The sequence below is a fragment of the Aotus nancymaae genome, unplaced genomic scaffold (assembly GCF_030222135.1).
Source record: "Aotus nancymaae isolate 86718 unplaced genomic scaffold, 86718_ANA_hifiasm-v0.15.2.pri h1tg000040l, whole genome shotgun sequence".
In the NCBI taxonomy this organism is placed as follows: Eukaryota; Metazoa; Chordata; class Mammalia; order Primates; family Aotidae; genus Aotus; species Aotus nancymaae.
Window position 1 is genome coordinate 114,807,963 of NW_026988454.1, and position 20,615 is coordinate 114,828,577.

Sequence of the window (20,615 nt, forward strand, 5' to 3'; positions counted from 1 at the left end):
AAACTTCAGCCCAGTTTTGATAACCCCATTCAGGTGTGTTGTCTCCCCTCAAAGAGAAAGGGGTATATCTAGTTTTCCAGAAAGCAGTTTGGCTTTTTGTAGTCTTACAAATATTTATACCATTTGGCATGGCAATTCCATTCTTGTGAATCTATCATAAAAGTATAATCAGAAATACTGAAACAAAGATGTAAGCACAAAGATCTTAAACTTTTAATTCAGCGTCATGTCTCACAGAAATTGAAAATAACAGAGGGACAGTTTTAGAGGAATAACTTAAGTAAATTAGAATGGACTATCATGTTGACATTGAAGATTTTATGAAATTTTTAATTTTAGTCAGGAAATCTAGGTTAAAGAAAAAAACCCACCAACCTACATACTTTATAGAATATAATTCCAACTGTCTTAAAACTTGTGAATAAAACTGAATGGAAATCAGCCAAAATGACAATTTTTTTCTCCCAGTGTGGTGGGTGGGATTTATGTGTGGGTTTCTTTTTCTTTTTTTTCTTTTTCTTTATTAGTTTTCTGTACTTTCCCCAAGCTTTCTGTACTAAGTACATGCTTCTTTTATAATGAAAAATTTAGATAAAGTTAAAAAAACTTGCAGCTCATTTTGCTTCCCCTTGTTGATTTGTGTAAATCAACTTGTCCAATCCATCACCCAGGATAGCTTTGAATGCGGCCCAACACCAATTCGTAAGCTTTCTTAAAACATTATGAGTTTTTTTTTTAGCTTATCAGCTATTGTTGGTGTATTTTATGTGGCCCAAGACAATTCTTCTTCCACTGTGGCTCAGGGGAGCCAAAAGATGATGTCAATGATCAAAAGTCAAGTGAAAATTGGACAGAGGCAAACATCCTATTTGGGTCCTATCAGACTAAGCCTACATAAACTTGAATAAGACAATTATTTACTGGAAGCCTGTCTGGGGAAAGCTTCAATTCCCCCCTTCTTTTCAATAAAAAAAAAACTTTTTATTTGCACAAAATTCTAAACTTTTGAAAAGTTGCAACAACAGTACAAAGAATACCTATATACCCATGCCCACATTTACCTATTATTAACATGTTGCTCTTTTGCTTTATAATTTGCTCTCTCTACATAAAAAATACACCTACAGGGCCAGGCATGGTGGCTCATGCCTGTAACCCCAACACTTTGGGAGGCTGAGGCATGCAGATTACCTGAGCCCAGGAGTTTAAGACCAGCCTGGCTAACATGGTAAAACCCTGTATCTACTAAAAATACAAAAATTAACCAGATGTGGTGGTGCATGTCTATAGTCCCTCCCTACTTGGGAGGCTGGGGCAGGAGAATCACTTGAACCTGGGAGGTGGAGGTTGCATTGAGCTAAGATTATGCCACTGCATTCCAGCTTGGGCCACAGAGAGAGAATTCATCTCAAAAAAAAAAAAAGAAAGAAAAAAAAATCACATATAGATTTTACATTATAAAATATGTATTATAGAATAGCTTATTATATGTTATATAACATGTAATATATAATATATAAATATATGCTTATATACACATACATACATGGACAAAATAAGTTTTCTTAATTTTATGGCCTTTTATTCCCTAATACGTTAGCATATATTTTCTGACAATAAGACTATTCTTTTCAGAAAACATACTACTGTTTTCAACCTCAATAAATTTAGTAAGGTTACAATCCTTTGCCTTTAATTTGCCAATATTGTATGTTGACCCAATAAGGCCCTTGGTAGATATTATACTTTTTTTTTCCTCTAGCGTAGGATCCAGTCTAGGATCAGAATTGCATTAAAATGCTCTGTAAGTGGCTAGGCAGGATATTTGTTCTGTTGCAGATTTACCCAATTAGTAGAAAACAATGTGAACATCCTGGTAGATAATTAAATATCTGGAACTGTCCTCTCATTATTCACTTTATTACAAAAGCAGCTCCATTCCTTTAGTAGTTGCATTTATAGATTAGATTATGGTGAGCTACATTTCTAAACTCTCTTTTGCAATCTGGTTTTTAAAATTCTTGAGAATACAGCAAGTTGTAGAAGTAAAAACTGATCCAGCAGCAGAAAGCAATTTAATATAATGACCTTAGACATTCTTATGACCATGGTAACTTTATAAACTACTATGCCTGTGTCCTTAAAACAATATCCTATTTTGTAAAACTAATGGAAGTGCCAAATCAAACAAAGCCCAATCCTACCCTTCTGTGAAAGCAGTACCTCAGCAATATGCTTTTCAAACTAAATTACAGTAGTTTCATTCAGGCATAACTATCTCTTCCAATAGTTTAGGCTTGTTCCTCAGATTTTTGCATTAGGATATTTATATTTAAGGTGTTTTTCTAAGGAAAGTCTTTTCTTTCCAAATTGCTAGTCTTAAACATGCAACTGGGTAAAATCCTATTACAAAGAGAGGTTCTGTTTAATAAAGCCATTCCAGGTGCTCAGAGAGGCCTCTAGAAACAGGGCTTTGTTGGTCTGATCGCAATGAGTTCTGGCCAGCAGATAATCCTGTATAATAAGATATTTTCCTGGTCCTTGTCCATTTTACACTGATCTGTTCATGAGGATAAGGTGGGAAGGAAATGGCTTGGGCTGTTTTCTATCAGAGGTCTTCTAAAACCTCACTTATCCCTGCCTACCCTCAGTAGAACAAGCCAGGCGACTGAATGACATATAGAGCCTCCGAACTCTGAAGCTAGGCCACTGGTTTCCATCTTTCTTGCCAACAGGAAACTCTTTTATTTTTCAGCTCCGCTCACCCCTCTTTGTCTGCCATGGACTTACAGTTTTTAAAGTTGAATTCCAGAGAGCTACAATCCTACTTTCATGGAGTCCTAGTATTGGATACGTAAGATGAGGCCTTGTATAACTAGGAGATGGAAGAATGAGAGTGCTGTGGTATTTTGTATGCTTTCTTCCTTTCTGAAGTCAGAGCAATTTTATGTTTGGTAGATGTTGGTGTATGTTTGGGGACTAGACTGTGTTTTCATGTAATATATCTATTTCAGCAACAGGAATTGGAAGTACCTTCAGAATGTTTATACTCAAAAATATAATTAAGAGGTTGAAGTATTACCAAGATATGAATATTGTTAATATTCAGTTTTTCATGCTTTTATCATTTTTTGAAAATGTATTTCATTTTGTTATATAACCTCAACATAATGGGGTAAGTAGCGGGGGAGGGTCCAAAAAGTTCAATTTAATTTAAAATTAAGGATTTATGTGGATTCACATTAATTGAGAGGATACGTGGAAAACACTTTTTCATTTGATCTGTTTTGTCACAAAAGAACAAAAGTAAAGATATAGTAGAACTTAATCCCTATACAACTGGCCATACATGGCCCTGAGAAAAGTCACCAATGATCTGAAAACAGTAACTTTGTTCATTTCCTTATAGCTATGGAGGATACAAAACTGTATTCCAGTCCCAGTTAAAAACAGCGTAGCTGAGAACAAAAACCAATTGCTGTTTCTAATTTGTGCCATTACTATTTCCCTTTTCCTTCTTTCTTCCTCTCCTTCCTCCCCCACTTTCCTCTTTCCGTTCCCTCCCCTATTCTTCCTCCCTCTTTAACTATTTGCAAAAAGTAGGAAGTCGTGTTCTCAGCAACTAGTTGCCCTAGAAATTTAGAGGGGAAGTTTGAAAAGCAGATGAGCAGTAGAAATTGCTCTGAAAGTTCTTATGGATGAAGAAGCTCTGCAAAGTGACAAAAGGAACAAAACATCAGCAGTTTCTGGCTTGGACCATATTTCCTTTTTCTTTCAGTCTGTGAAGAAAAGTGAGGGGAAAAATGATGAGAGACAAAGGAATTTGATATACCTAGTTTAAACCTGTTTACTGATGAGCCCATTCTTCAGTGCTCTGCCTTGGGGAGAAATTGTAGTAAGCGTTTGACAGAGACAGTGATCTATCTCCACGTCGTTACTTAAGGCACATGCCATAGAAAGGCAGCATCACTTTTAAATCAACTGCTACAGGGATTATGAAATCAACTGGGGCAGGCACTGTTTCTCAAGCAGACTGTTTTGTACCCACTACAGCAAAAGGGCAAAGGTCTTAACTCTGTGGAACTAGATTCTAAGATTCAATTTCTTCATTCCTTTAGCTCTCGCCATCTGTCGCTGTTTAACTCTTTGTGTCTATGTGGTTTGTCTCCCTACATAGCTTCTAAGTTCTTAGAGAGTGGACATTGGGTCTTACTGTGTGTCCCCTATGCCTGGAATAGGGCTCGAGGAGGGGTGGTCCAGAGCTGAGCTGGCACATATGGTAACCACTAGCCTCATGAGCTATTTAATTTAAAACTAAAGTTAATTAAAGTTAAAAATTCATTTCCTCAGTTGCACTAGCCACATCTTAAGTACTCAGTAGCCATAGATAGCTTGTGGTTATCATATTGGATAGGACACAGAGGGAACATTTCCATCATAATACAAATTCTCTTGAATAGCACTGGTATAAAACACCTGTGAGGTAATTAATCTACATATACTTTTTAAGGTCTGATTATTTTAAAGGCCTTGGATTGTTTTTTTTTTTCTTGTTGACTTATACTGATGTTGGTGTTAGGGATTTCAACATAGAGACCTTCAGGTGGGTTCTTTATACTAAATTACCATAGATGGTAAGAATAATGATTTTTCAGAGCTAAAGGAGGCTTCCATAGCAGCACTGCTTTAAAATATGCAAAAACTGACTAGGAAAAGATTGCTGACATCTCTTATCTGATTTGCTTATTTCAAAGTGAAACACATCAGCCCACAGATGCTGGAGAGCAGGGTGATGCTGAGAGAGAGGACCCTGCTAATTCAAAGGCCAAGGCAGCTTCGTAAATGCTTAGATGCTTGCGTTTAACTACTGTGGAAATGGATTAACCTTGTGGCCACATTACTCCTACAAGCTTCTCGTGCTTGTCTGCTAAGACCAGACAAGCACGAGAAGCTTGTAGGAGTAATGTGGCTGAGCTGGAGTGGGAGTGAGGGAGGAGAGGGAGGTGTGAGGCTTTTGGGTAGGAAAGAAGCATCATAAGCTAGAAATTCCATCCATAACCCTGGGTTCTAAAATTCTGAATTTGCCATTTCCTAGTCATGTACTCTCAGTTAAGACCTTTTACTTCTCTAGGCCTCTGTTTATAATGTTAGAAAAATTTTTAAAATGCCTTAGAATATGCAGTTAGAAACAAAGACTCTGGAGTCTAGTTTCCCTTTGCTTACTAGCTGTGTGAGCCAGGGCAAGTTACTTAACCACTCTGGGCTTTAGTTTTTTCATGTGTAATATGTGGATACTAATAGTACACAGGCTGTAATGAGGATTAAATACATGGGTGTGTGCCCAGTGCTTAGGACATTGCTGGCCATGTGGCCCACCATCTACAAGTGACAGCATTGATGAGGACGAGGGTGCAGACACTGGAGATGATGCAGAGGATGCATCATCATCATCCCCACCACTGACATTATCACCTCCTTCCTCTCTGGCAGTCTCAGTTTGTTTCCTAAGTCACAGAAATAATGACCACGAGCAAGACAGAGACATTCTCCCTTAGAATACTGTATCTAGGGCCGGTGCAGTGGCTCACGCCTGTAATCCCAGCACTATGGGAGGCTGAGACGGGCCAATCACTTGAGGTCAGGAGTTTGGGACCATCCTGGCCAACTTGACGAAACGCCATCTCTACCAAAAATAAAAAAATTTGCCAGACATAGTGGCAGGCATCTGTAATCCCAGGTACTCAGGAGCTGAGGCAGGAAAATCGCTAGAACCTGGGACAGAGAGGTTGCAGTGAGCTGAGATCCTGCCACTGCACTCTAGCCTAGGTAATGAGCAAAACTCAATTTCAGAAAAAAAATTACTGTACCTAGGTAAGAGCAACACTGCCACCTTAAAAGAGTTTATTAGAAACAGGGGTTTACCCCCATACCAGATATGATTATTAGCTTCATTAATTTACACATGTAGATAGTGCCCTCTCAAGTGGACAGAGCCACTGAGATCATCAGTCAAGACCCTTCAGTGGCTTTATACTTGGACGTAAATCTATGCTGTCCAAGACAATATTTTCCATAAGCTGTCTATACCACAGGTCAGCAAGTTAGGAGATATTTTAGGAGTTATCTAGGAGATTTTTAGGATTATACGTTGCAATGACTCCACTCTGTTTGAAAGTCTAGTAGTGTGAAAGTGGCCAGAGACACCTTGTAAATGATGGGTGTGGTTGTGTTTCAACAAAACTTTATTTGCAAAATAGGTGGTTTGTCCTGCAGGCTGTTGCTTACCAGCATCTGCTCTATACCATAGACTTGTCATCTCTTAGCAGCTTCTTCTCTTTCGCCTTCTGCAGTCTTACACAGCTTGGATAAACAGTCTGATTCTTCTTGGAGCCTTTCTTGAAATCTAACAGTTCAAGCTCAATTTTTCCTTTACCAGTAACTGTTTTTCAGTGTGCCGAAGGAGTATCAAAGGAGATCATCAGCTATAAGTGGCAGCAAGGAAAAGGTGGCAGCTGTCTTTGTATTTTCCCTTAAAAATCGTTCTGTGCTTCCTCCATCTCCTAACAGATGTCAGCTTTCACCAGGAGAACTCCATCTTATGTATGGGTCCACCTCACAGGTGCACCTGCCATGTACCTGCTACAACTCATCTCTTTGCCAAACTGGAGCCATAGAGAGGAGAAGAGGGGGTCTGGGAGAGCTGAGGTTCAGATCTGTTCTGCTGCTGAAAGGCTGGATGATCTCGGGCAAGACACTTTCTCTTGTTGGATCTCGCCTTTCTTTGTAAAATGAGGAGACTTGAACCCATCACAGAAGAGCCACCAAATTTTGATCAGTGTGACAATTTATTTGTACCTTACCTGAGTATGCCTACTGTCTTGCTGGTGTCTCTCAGGAAAAACACTGGCCTGGGGGTTCCTGCAATATGCTGTAGGGTGGAGAACACTGCACTGTCAGAGGGAAGAGGCCAGGCTCAATGCCAACCTGATGCCAAAGAAGGATTGTGTGCTCACAACAACATGAAAGAGGTTTCCCTCCAGCTTATGAGAGTGTGAGGACAGGCTAGTGAACATTTCAACTTAAATTAGGACACAGGGTTGTGGGAAAACTAAGAGAATGTGTAATAGCTCTGTGTGTTTTTAGGGAGAATGTGAGACATTTTTGTAGTGATTGAAATTGAGCAGTTCTTATAGAACTAGTAATGTCATGAGCCTTTTATTCCCTTCAAGTGTGTAACCACAGATAATATTCCAGCATGCAACCTGATTGTAAAGGAATGGAAAGGTTCTATCCAAAGGTTTCATCCATCTCTGAATTTTTATGCTGAGGGACACTTTGGTCTCATAAGAGCCAAGGAACCGTAGCCATAAACAGAACTCCTGAGAACAGCCTTGCACTGGTCATTGCAAGGTGGGTCACTAGGTATTTACATACCTTGTAAATGCTTTACTTGCTTTGGAAAAGTTGCTCAACTCTTGTATGAGCTGAGAAAAGGTCAGCACGTCGTATCCACCTGTAGAGAGTGTCCGGTTTCTGGGATATACATGTCCTGGCAGTAAAGCCCTCCCAGTCTGGTAAGTATTAATAAATAGATGTAGGCTTTGGCTATGCTGGAAATCCCTCTTAACTTTAATATTTCTGATCATAGCTTACTAGTGTGTACATGACTCTCCCCAGTAAAAAAGTTTCTTGAATTACATGTTTACCACAGATCAGTGCATCTTTGTAATTTGTTAGGTCTATTTGCTTAAATTTTACAAGATAATCTAAAAGTGATCCTTGTGAATGGAGAAAACTGTCACCCATATAAGTGTGAAGCCTGGGATCATAGAAATAATTTATTTCACTTCCAGAAAGGCAATGTCCAAGTCTAGTTTCACATGCGGGTTGCAGGCTAAATGCTCTGCTGGGAAGCGGGTGGCTCTCCAGGGGCCCAGGCAGAGCCCTTGTTCACTGCGTATATCTTTAGCCATGACAACCACAGATTTCTTCCTGGAAAAGCGCTTATGAGAGATATTAAATTAGAGAGGAATTATTCTCTGTCTTAAATGATATTTCTCCCTCTTTGTTCTGCTTTTTGGTATATTATTTCTTGGTGTTATCTGTATGTTGCATTATTTGCCTGAAGAGAAACTAAATGGTCAGTCTGCCTGATTCTGAATTAGTTGTGATTTGGCTAAAGCAAAGAAATACGCTATATGAAGTAAACATGCTATCCTACTCTGAAATGATGAAGGGAATTTTGGGATAAGTTTATAAACAAGTTCACCCTTAAGGAATCCTAAGGCAAAGGAAAAACTAGAAAATAATTTTTAAAAAGACTTATTATTCAACTGCTTAACTTGTGATGTATTTATTTAATTATATATATTTGAACACCATGTTCAAGGCACTGTGCCAGGACTAGGCCTTTATGAGCTCTTGTAACGTAGTGTTTGTTTTCTTTTATTTTTTTGGAAAATTTAAAAGTTGGAGAGCAATGAGGATCATGGGGAATGTGTGTGTGTGTGTGTGCATATGTGTGTAAGTCAGCGTTAGCAGAGATTCACTTAGTCCAGTCCTCTCATTATATAAAAGGTGAAGTTGAGGTGTAGGAAGGAAGGGTGATTTGCCCGAAGTCACATGGCCAGTGGGGTTAGAGGGAAGCCAACGCCTGGCTCTCTTAAGTCCCGAGACAGTGCTCTTTATATTTGAAATGTTGCTTTCCTGGTCAAAGAACTGCAGAGTTCTTCTCCTTAGTACAGAGGACATTCTGGTTTGCAAATAATTACTCAAGTTTCTTGAATGAGAAAACACAAAGGTGATTGCAAAAACCTAGAAGATAAATGAGGATACTGGAGACTAAGGTTGGGGAAGCAAAGGAATAAGGAACATAGCCCTTTGGCTCTTATCAGGGGCATGGGGTAGATGAGTAGGCGGGGATGGAAGGTGTGTCTCAGAACCTGACCTGCTGTCTCTCCCTGGATAGCCTGGATGGCAATGGTAATGGTTCCTAGATGACAATCAAGTCAGAAGGGGAAGTAGTGTGTGGCCACCTTTGATGAGCATCTTTTACCTGGATGATTTCAGGCTGGAGGAGGTGAAAGAACTGGTGACTGTGAGATAAATTAGGAGATCTTGGCTCCATGTGAAAGCAACTTAAAGAAATTCTTAAAGTTTTCAACCTGCATGAAACCTTTCCACCTTTCTCTTGAAGAAAGAGAGGTGTTCTTCTCATATCTCCTTTCCTTGACCCTCTTAGAGACTTGAGCACCTTTCTGGCTGCTTTTGACATTCTCTGACTTTAACTCAGTTTTACTTGAAAATGTTCTTGTCCAGGATAAATCTATAAGAAAGTTCCTCCTGAGATGTTTAATTGGAGGAAAAAAAAAAAGAAAAAAGAAAGTTCCCCTAGGAGAGCCTTATTATGGTGATGGGAGGGGGAGAAATAATACTTCAAGTTTACTGAATGCTTATGATGTGCCAGGCACTATTCTGTGGGATTTATGTATATTTTCTTGTTAATTCTCAGAATAACCTTATGATTTTGGGTTTATGCCAGTTTTACACACCAGGAACAGTGGCACAGAAAGATACAGTAACTTGACTATGGCCATACCACAAGTCAGTGGTGAGCCTGGACTGGCACTCAGGCGTGGCCTTGGATCCTGAGCTGGGAACTAGTGCATATACTGCTTCTCACTCTTAACCTTCCATCCTCTGGAGAAGGAGGACTGCAGGTGTGGACAGAAGGTTGATGCCTAGACCATCACAAATATACTGTTGCAACATATTTCTCCTCCATTTCTACTTATTTCCCTTTCTAGGACCCCCATGATGAGGAATGGGGGTTGATGGAGAGACATATGCAAAAGATTTATATTCAAAGAAGCAACCAAGATTCAGAAAGATGGGAATGATGATTTTTTACTTCACCTGGGGAGGCAGCATAGTGCAGTGAAAGGTGATGGCTCATGCATCAGATACACCTGGGTTTTGAATATCAGTTCTGTCTGTGCCATGGTGCCAAGCCTGTGTCTCACCTGTAATGTGGATGTGACTCCTATCTCATGGGATGTCTACGCAATTGAATGACATCATAGCATTGATAAAATTACCAGCTTGCTTTCCCTTTTTCTTCCCCACAGTATGGCTCATTCCCTACAAGGTCAGGGGGATAAGCCATACTGAAGCGTTCATGGAGACCTGAGGTCAAGCAGAGGGACATTATTTCTGATTTTCAACCCAAGTAGAAATCCTTCTCGGGTCAAAATTTATAATGAGTCACATAAGTCAGAAGTAGTGGTTGCAGACGCAACAACTGCACTAGGAGCTTTGACTATAAAATGCCTTAAAAATTGACCAGTATAAAAAGAGTGGAAAAGAAAATCAGAGTGTAAGGCTGGGTGCGGTGGCTCATGCCTATAATCCCAGCACTTTGGGAGGCTGAGGCAAATGGATCATGAGGTCAGGAGTTCGAGACCAGTCTGGCCAGTATGATGAAACCTCGTCTCTACTGAAAAATACAAAAATTAGCTGGACATGGTAATGTGCGTCTGTAGTCCCAGCTACTCGGGAGGCTGAGGCAGGAGAATCGCTGGAACCTGGGAGGTGGCGGTTACAGTGAGTTGAGATCACATCGCTGCATTCCAGCCTGGGTGACAGAGTGAGACTTTGTTTCCAAAAAGAAAAGAAAAGAAAAGAAAGGAAAAAGGAAAGGAAAGGAAAGGAAAAGAAAAGAAAGGAAAGGAAAGGAGAAAAGAGAAAAAAGAAAGAAGGAAGGAAGGAAGGAAATCAGAGTGTGACATGTGGCATGGGTCGTCTGACTTTAACAATATTAGAGATTGGAAGGAAGGAAATTTGCTCATATGATCTCCTCTTGTAGGGTAGGGAGCACCTGCTAAGTTGATAGGCTGCAGCCTTGGGAGGTGGAAGAAAGGAATACTCTGTGTACAGGTGAAAAAGCAAACCCGCTTGTTGGGAGATGTGTGGAGTGGGGCAGCATGGCTCGGGAGGGAGGCTGTGCAGAGGGAAGGACCTTGTGGGCCTGGTTTTGCTCACCTTGATGATAAAGGTCGTGGATTCAAATATCTATAATGTCTCTTTTAATCAAAATCCTTTCCTTTGGATATGCAAAGACTGAAACTTGCAGTTGAAGACAACTTACAACCAATCCCCTTCTGTGTTTTAGGATTGAAATTCAAATACTAAGTTAAAAGTGCAGACCAGCTGGCTTGGTGGTGGAACCTCTTATTAGCATAACTTTGATGTCCCAATCTGAATGTAAAGACTGTTCTTTGGGGAAATAATGCTGCTTAACAACCAAGACATAATTTGCTTAGTGTACTTATTTATATATTGAACTAAGCTATATTTTAGGACTTGAGTTTCTGGTGATAACATTTTTTATTTCTTCCATTCTATCCCTTACTCACAATATACTGCTTAAGCAAAGCAAATCATAACATCATCCTTTTTCCCTAGCAAGACAGCAAAAATGGCTTTACTCAATAACAGCCCAGTTCAGAGTTCTATGTTGTTATGAATCCCAACAACAGGCTTAAAAAAAAATGTTTCCTTCCTTTCCCAAATGTGATTCCTCTTTTAGGATTGGTCAAATGTGGGAGAATTTATCTTTATTGGGGGTTGTGAACAAAACCTGTCCCCCAGACTCACAACCCTGCAGGCTTCTCCCTCATTCTAGGGTAAGCAGTAAGGGCCAGTCCAATAGTGGGAATAGATTTGCAATGCAGTGCAGTTGTGGGAGTGGAATTACATGTTTCTTATACAAAGATTTCCTAGCGGTTTCAGTGGTTAGGTGACAGAGGTTGAGCAACTGGAAGCTATGCTGTGGATATATTTGAATAATATTAATAAACTCTTCAATCAGGTTTCAGGAATGGCTTAATAAACTTTCATCTGAGTTATCAAAACCACCATATGCAGTGGTCAGAAATGAACAAATAAAGTATATTAGGAATGATATGTTACGTTATCACTTTGTCACTTCAGTTTTGCTTAAAACGAAGTTATGATTGAAATGAAGCTACTACTGACATATGCAAGATCAGGAGGTAATTTGGGATGCAGAGATGACATAAAATGGAATTACTACAATATACATTTTTAACCTTACAGAAAAGACTTCTTCTTCTACCATTATTTTCACTGTCTACTTTTCTTTAACAAAGACTGATATGCTTCCTGAGTGCTATGTCCTGTTCCAAGTTTTTATAAATATTAACTTAATTTTCATAACCCTATAAGGAAGGCCACTATTATACCGATTTTACAGGTGGGGAAACTGAGGTAATGAAGAGTAACTTGCCAAAGGTCATATAGCTAGGAAGTAGCAGTGCCAGGTTTGATTAAAAAAAACTGTGCTCAATCAAGAAAAAAATTATTTACCTTAGTGAAGGTCAGCTTATTCTGAAATAAAACACCTACAAAATTGTCATCAGCAGTGAATTTTCCTATGTAGAAGTCACTCAGATTTCCTACTTGTTCATAAATTGCTTGAAATAGAAAAATTCTAAAGCCAGGCACCCAATGGCTGAAGGCTCTGCAAGGCTGTTTTAGGAAATAAAGGCTGTTTCAAGTAAGTCAGAAGTGATGGAGTCCTTCTAATCTGAACTCACATGTTTAACTTGGTGTTTTTCTCAGGACCAGACAGCAGTGGCAATAGCAGCAGCGGCTGCTGCAACCAAAGAAGCTTCCCCTCCTTTGCCAGGTAGACTTTTTGACTAAAAATTCCAGACAGTCATCCTGTCTGTCAGCCCAAATTTCCTATGGGAAGTAAGCTTGAAGTGTAAACACCAGGAAGCCAGGCTGAAGGGAGCAGATTATTCCCTTTAAGAGACTGCTGTGTCCTAGCGTTCCAGCTTTGGGCTGACAGTCGCAGTCATTTTCCAGCAGCGGGGTTGGACTGTTCTCAACCCCTGTCCCCCACCCCACTACCTTTTCCGCCTCTGAGTCCAGGAATGCCATTTCCAGTAGACAGCACCTTTTTCTTTAACCTCTTAGGGTGTTTGAGGATTATAAAGCGCACAAAATTGTTTGCAGGAGAAAAGCCTCTTATGGTTGTATCCTAAAAAGCATTATCTCACGCACAAGATGGCCAGAAATATGGCCTTTGCCCTTGGGAGTCAGAGACTGTGATTCTCCTCAGAACCACCCTCTAGTCACTTTATTCTGTAGCCTTTGGGGTGAAGCTATTTATTTATTATTTTTTGAGACGAAGTCTTGCTCAGTTGCCCAGGCTGAAGCACAGTGGCATGATCTCGGCTCACTGCAATCTCTGCCTCCCAGATTTAAGCAATTCGCCTGCCTCGGCCTCCTGAGTAGCTGGGCCTCTATGCCCATCTAAGTTTTGTATTTTTAGTAGAGACAGGGTTTCACCATGTTGTCCAGACTGGTCTCGAACTCCTGACCTCAAATGATGTGCCTGCCTTGGCCTCCCAAAGTGCTGGGATTACAGGTGTGAACCACTGCACCCAGCCTTAGGTATTTATTTTTTTAAATGTATATTTCACTCTATAGTTTAAGCTGTTTGGTATAGTGAAAAGCCAGTCAGCATTTCCCCCACATACAACTCAAATACAAATAGGAAAAAAAAAATCTCTAAAAATATATGTCCTTGAGTCAACCTAGTCAGGTATTATGTAAGCAGATTTTGTAGAGGAAGAGGAATTTCTAGAATTCTGCTGATGTTCTTCATGAGTAGTTGGTGGTTAACATTGCACTGTATGTATAGAATTCGACATATTAAGCTTATTGATGGTGTGTCAAATTTTAACAAATAGATGAATTCAAATTATAAGTAAAAAAAAAAACCTCTTCCTATATTGTGAGACATACCACTCTTTTATACAGCACTAAGGAGAAAAAGAAAACACTAAAACCAAACTATGATAAGGCATTGATCCGGAGGGTCTTAGAATTAGTAAATATGGCGATCTTTCAGCCACAGTCTCACCTTTTTTCCATAGAGTCTGACAACATGATTCTAATGCCACTGTTCGGTCCTCAGTTTTCCTCTGCTTGGCCTATTGGCAGCAATTGACACTCTTGTTTCCCTTTTCCTTGAAATACTTTCTTCCCTGTGCCTCCAAACACCACATTGTCTGATTTTCCTCCTCCATCTTGGGCTGTTTCTTTTCTGTCTCTGTGGCTGGTTCCTCGTTTTCCTGACCTCTAAACAGTGGAGAGCTGCGGGACTCAGTGCTTGCACCTCTTTTCCATTTACACGCTCTCCCTCCCTTGGTGACCCACGACCCAAGTTCCATCTATCTGCTGATAATTCCCAAGTGCATATTCCAGCCTGGACCTTTTGCCTGAACTCACGATAAAATATGTTTCTGCCTGCTTGACAGACCCAGCTGTCAAACAGGCATCTCATGCTTAAGATGTCTAACTCCAAATTCCAAACCATACCTCCACATCAACTGCCCATCACAGAAAATGGTCCCCTGCTTTCCACTTGCTTAACCTTAGCATCCTTGATTCCTTTAGTACATTCTTGCCCAATATTTGACTCATTAGCAAATGCTATCTGCCAGCTGTCCTTCAAAATACATGCAGAAGTCTACCATTTCCCATCGCCTCCATGGCCACCACCTTGGGCCAGACCACTATCACGTCCTTGCTGGATTACTGCTGTGGCCTCTAACTGATTGCTCCATTTTTATCTGTGCTCCCTTCAGTTTTGTCTTGACACAACAGCTGGAATGATACTGCTTAAATGTAAAGTCAGATTGTGTTATTTCTCTTCCCAAGGTGTCCAGTGACTTTTTATTGAATTCAGAGTAGCAGCTTAAAGGCCGGATGTAATCTGTACTCTCCTGACTCCAATTTTCTCTCACTCTGTGACTCCTACCAGCCCCTCTGCCTGCCCCCCTTGCTCCAGCCTTGCCAGCCTTCCTGCTCCTCCTTGTCCATTCCAACACCCTTTGTGCTGTTGAACCTGCTGCTTCTTTTGCCCAGAACCCGCTTTCTGCAGCTATCTGCACAGCTTTTGCTCCATTGAGGGTGTCTACCTCTGTGAGGCTTCTCTTAGATGTGGCAACCCCATCACCTCCTACCTTATCCTCTTTCCCTGCTTTATTTTTCTCCTTAGCTCTCCTCCCTATCTAACACAGCTTATGTTTTATTACTTCCCCACAATAGAACATAGCCTTCACAAAGAAAGGGGTTTTGTTTCACTTGGCATTTGTTCACTGCCGTATCTCCTGTACCTAGAAAAGTGTCTGGCACAAAGTAGATGCTCAATAAATTTTTGTTGAATGAATAAATTAACAGCTTCAGGTATTTGTGACAGCTTCAAACACAGACCAAGACAAGGAGGAAGGAGGGATGTTTTTGTTTTGTTTTGTTTCGTTTTGCCCAGTGGAATGAAATAAAATACTATTCATTTTCCTCACAGTATCAGTGAGATCTCTTCCATTTGGAAAATCTACTGTTTTGATAGTTTATCATTGGAGCATGTTGTTCATTTACTTCAAGAGATCTTTGCACAGTGTTTTTTTTTCTTTTTTTTTTTCTTAGTAGTCCCCAAGGTTCATCTGAGCTTACGGTAATTGTCTGTTAAACCTTCAACCACAAAGTGATAAATTCTGCTTCACAAATAATTTTTTGCCCCTAAAGTAAAATCTAAACAGATCTTTCTTTTACACCTCAATTAGAGAAGGAGTATTTTTAACCTGAGGCATACAAAGTTCCCAGCACTAATGAAGCAGTTTCCTGTGTATTGGATGCACTGGAAGTTACAACTGTTGGTATACAAATTTTTAACCACCCTATGGTATCCTGGTTACTATGAAACACAGGTACATGTGGGTATGTTGCTTTTAGGAGCATTTACTCTGTTATCAGGTCAGAGAGACCACACCTTGGATAGCTGATCTCAGCAAAAGGATTCTGCTGCAGTGGGAGAATCCAGGAGAACTTTCCTGCTTGTGAGCTCTGGCCTTTAAAGTGGATGTAGTGGATCACTCAATGGGAAGAGGGCACTGGCAGGGGGAGAGGCCTTTGTACAAGAACTAGGTCCCTGGGAGCCCAGGTTCCACCCATTGGTGAACATAGAACGTCATAGAACCATTGTCCTTTCTTCTCCTTATTGTAGAGGCTGGTGATCTGGCAAGGCCACAAGGCTAGGCTGTGTGTGGGCGTGTGGCCACTCAGGTTGTCAGTGGCTTCTGTTACAGAAGCTAATGAGATGACAAATGGTGAGGAGGCTCAGTCAGGAGGGCATTGAGGACAAAAAAAAAGGCTCTCATTCATTCATCCAAAGATATTTGTGGTATTCCTCTGATAGGTGCTGGGGATACTAGTAGTCAAAGCAGTGCGGGCTTGGACTTGGCCTCAAAGGCATCTTTGATGACATGACCATTGTATGTGGAACATCGATTCCAGTAATGCTAAAGCCAGGCTTTTATTCCAATTTCTGACTTTTGCATATGTTGCTTTGTATATTTGCTGTATGTGCTGTGGCCGTCTTTGTCCCTGTATCTGTAGCTTGTAAGGTTATGGACACAGTGCATGCCTATCAGGAGCATGTCTTTTGTGGAGGCTTGTGGGGGTGTTAGAAGGGAGGTTGTCTTGAGTTCATGTCCCCCGTCTTCCGTGTGTACATCTCAGGTGACTGCTGTGTGTGTGGTGAGAAACTGGCACAGGGATAACTGTGGAGTCATCTGTCCTGGGAGGAGGTTGTATATTAATTGCCTCCCTGGGATTTTCTCATTATTTGTCCCTTCACACCCCTCTTTCTAGAATAATAATGAGAACTGACATTACATGTAACAGGATTTATTGGGAGTGCTTGAATCCTTTTATATGATGAGTTTGGTACTATCAAAAAGTGTATAAACATATCTCTTAGATGCACTGTTCTGCACAAAGCTGGTTGTGCAGCATGAAACTGAGTGTTATGGTTGTGTAGTTCCAGGCAGCCTTTGTTTCCTTCAGCTTTGTCCTCACTGTCCTTCATACCTCTTCCAAGGAAGGCTTTGATATGGGTTCTCAGTGATGACATTCATTTCAGATATTTGTCTCCAAAAGGAAAACAGCCTTAATATTTTCTCTAATTATAAAGGTCAATTCCAGTTTTTATTAAAAGAGAAGGAACTCATTTTTGCATCCTGAAGCTGACATTCAGCTTTTTAAAAAATGAGCTTTAAATTAGGTTTGTCTCCCAGATAATATTTAATTCAAGGTTTTATAATGCACTGGAAATTGCCATGTCTTCCGTAATAACCCAGTTTATCAGCTCATACCTCTGTTCTTGAGCTCTCTTACTGGGGATCAGGTCAGTGTCAGCTCACTTGGAAGAACCCACTGAGTACTGCTGTGATGCCCTGCATGTCGCAGAGGTGGTAGCAGCAGCATTTTTCCTTCCACATTTACCCTTCTGTGGATGACTTCAGCGATCTCCTAACATGTACGTGTGAGATTCCAAGAAACACAGGAAGCCCGGAGTCCGGTGCTTGGCTTCATTGTTCAGCACCAATAATCCAAAAAGCTATGTTTTACAGAACTCTTCCCATCTTTTAGGTTCATTGGTCCAATGACTCTTGTCTAGGCAGAAATGGAGGGGCAGGAGAAGGAGAGCCAAAGTGTACTGAGGTGCTACCCAAGGAGTCTTTAATACTTGATACCATTAATCTCCTTAACCACTCTAACAGATAAGAGGTGGTGTTTCTATTTTACTTAAGTGAACACTGAATTCTGAGAGGTTGCCATTTGCCCAGGATCAAGCAACTAACAAGTCACAGAGCTGGAGTTTGAAACCATATCTTGTGACTATGACCGATGATCTTCCCACTACCTGATCCTTCCCATCCTCATGCTTTTCTCCAGGGGCCAGGGCCACCCACAGCTCCTGACTAGTACAGCCTTGGGTACATAGAGCTTGACTCCTTTGATGACCTCCCCAGAAACTTTATCCATTCTCCAGAGCTCCAGGATCTGGCACCACAGGAAAAAGCAATGTTGTCAGATCGTGGTGGCTCACACCTGTAATCCCAGCATTTTTGAAGGCCAAGGCAGGTGGATCACACTTGAGGCCAGGAGTTCGAGACCAGTCTGATCAACATGGTGAAACCCCATCTCTACTAAAAATACAAAAATTAGCTGGGCATGGTGGTGCACGCCTGTAGATCTACCTACTTGGGAGCCTGAGGCTGGAGAATCTCTTGAACCCAGGAGGCAGAGATTGCAGTGAGCCAAGATCGCACTACTGCACTCCAGCCTAGTGACCAAGAGAGACTCTGTCTCAAAAAAAAAAAAAGAGTAATGTCATGTTCTATGCCCCTGTCTATCAGCCGTTCAGTGGATTGAGGGTTGTGTTACTTGTCACCGTAAGAAAAAAGACACTTGGCACCACATCCAGTTAAACAATTTAGATCAATCCAACACATAGCTACTGTCACCAATCTTGGCAAAAAGTCTGGGAACTCCGATGGGACAGATGACTGGGCATCCTGCCAAGCAGAGAGGTGGTCTCCATGTCACTTACTGTCATTTCACATTGAGGTTAATAATTGGGGTGGGAACTTTCATTGTCTTTTGAGTATGGTTTCTTTTCTTTTAATAAAATGCTTTTCTAAGTCTTTATGCTATTTGACAGTCCTACTGAAGGTCTTTTCAAATTGCTTTAATTGCAGGGGTTGGTGAACTACAGCCCGTGGGCCATATCCAGCCTACTTTCTTTTGTAAATCGAGTTTTATTAGAACACAGCCACATTCATTTGTGTTGTTGGTGGCTGCTTTCATGCTACGGCAGAGTTGAGGAGTGATGACAGAGATTGTCTGGTTCTCAAAGTGTCAAATATTTACTGTTGTCCTTACATGAAAAGTCTGCTGAATTCTCTCTTTCTCTCTTTCTGTTAGGGTATCATAGTTTTAAAGAAAAGAAATAAAGGGCACGGTGGCTCACACCTGTAATCCCAGCACTTTGGGAGGCTGAGGTGGGTGGATCACTTGGGGTCAGGAGTTTGAGACCAACCTGGCCAACACAGTGAAACCCCAGCTCTACTAAAAATACAAAAATTAGCCAGGCATGATAGCGTGCACCTGTAGCCCCAGTTACTAGGGAAGCTGAGGTGTGAGAATCTCTTGAACTCAGGAGGCGGAGGCTGCAGTGAGCCGAGATCGCAAAAAAAGAAATAAAGTACCTGGGGAAACTGTTCCAGTGTCTGTTAGGTGGTACAAAAGTTACTGTGGTCTTTGCCATTTCAGTGACAAAAAAACCGTGATAACTTCTTTTTTGTTTGTTTGTTTTTTGAGACAGAATTTTACTCTGTTGCTTAGGCTGGAGTGCGGTGATGCAATCCTGGCCCACTGCAGCATCTGCCTTGCAGGTTCAAGCAATTCTTCTGTCTCAACCTGCCCAGTAGCTGGGATTACAGGTGTGCACCACCACGCCTGGCTAATTTTTTGTATTTTTAGTAAAGACAGGGTTTCGCCATGTTGGCCAGGCTGGTCTCAAACTCCTAGATCAAGGGAACCACCCACCTCAGCCTCCCAAAGAATTACAGGCATACGCCACCGGCCCAGCCTGCGATTACTTTTGCACCAACATATACTTGGTCAGTAATAACAGACCAGGAGGCAGCACACACTGTGGCCAGCCTGGAGTGAGTTCATCCTAGGCTGGATGACCATGCCCAAGGAGCGTCATTCTGGCAAATAGTAATGTTCCTCGACTACCTCACATTCCCTATTAACCACAATTGAGACACTACTCACTGGGTGAGTGACCTTGCACTAGTCACCAACCCCTCTACATGAAATTTCCTTACCAAAACAAAATTAAACACTTAACCACCTAACCATGTGTGTTTATAAAGTATGTATAAACATGTCTTATATGTGTGTATGTTTTATATGTGTATGTGATATAGATAGTTTAAAAAAGAATAGTAAAATAAATCCCAAATAAAAATAATAACATGAAAAGAAAACCCATTTCTTCACTGTCCAGCCTAGGAAACAGAACTTTATGAATACCTTTGAAATCCCTTCTGTGCCCTTTCCCCTCCCTCCCCAAAGAGGTGACTATCTCAATCTGGCAAATTATCCTCCTACTTTTTTCTGTAGTTGATTGTTTTCTTTTGCCTAACACTTTTTCCTAAACAAAGAAGGCATTCAAAGTCCCAGACTGGTCTCCTCACTGGGGTTTTATGATAACTTGCTAAACTCAAAGGTTGGTATTCCCTGAGGGAGTCGTTCATTTATCTTTGATTTATCAACTCCACAGTGGGAGAGGACAGTGGTGAAGAACATTGGCAGCCCCAGCTAGTTCATGGAGTTGACTATGTTTTCATAGTAGAGAATCCAGTTGAGAGAGAGAACAAGATGAAACCTGATTTGTAGGCCTTAAATTTAGCTTCCAGTCCATTTTAGTTTATGGGAAATCTCATTGTATCTATTCTTTGTGGTTTTTTTTTCCTTTTTTTCTTTATTTTGTGGCTTAAAAAAAGGATAAATACAGTACTGGGTTTTGGAAGAAGGACTTGTTGTTAAACTTAAACCTTTTAGACTCTGTAATTACTTTGTAAAGGCTGTGTATTTGCATCTGAAATGCATTGTGCCTTAAGTTTTAGTGCTAGTATATGGAGCTTTCATATGATGGGAGTACT

The 20,615-nt window shown here is 40.8% G+C and overlaps 1 protein-coding gene across 1 annotated transcript in view; it reads left to right on the forward strand.

Annotated features, from left to right (window-relative positions):
* Nucleotides 1-20,615, forward strand: part of TNFRSF21 (TNF receptor superfamily member 21) — a 72,064-nt gene that overhangs the window by 25,163 nt on the left and 26,286 nt on the right. The window lies entirely within an intron of this gene.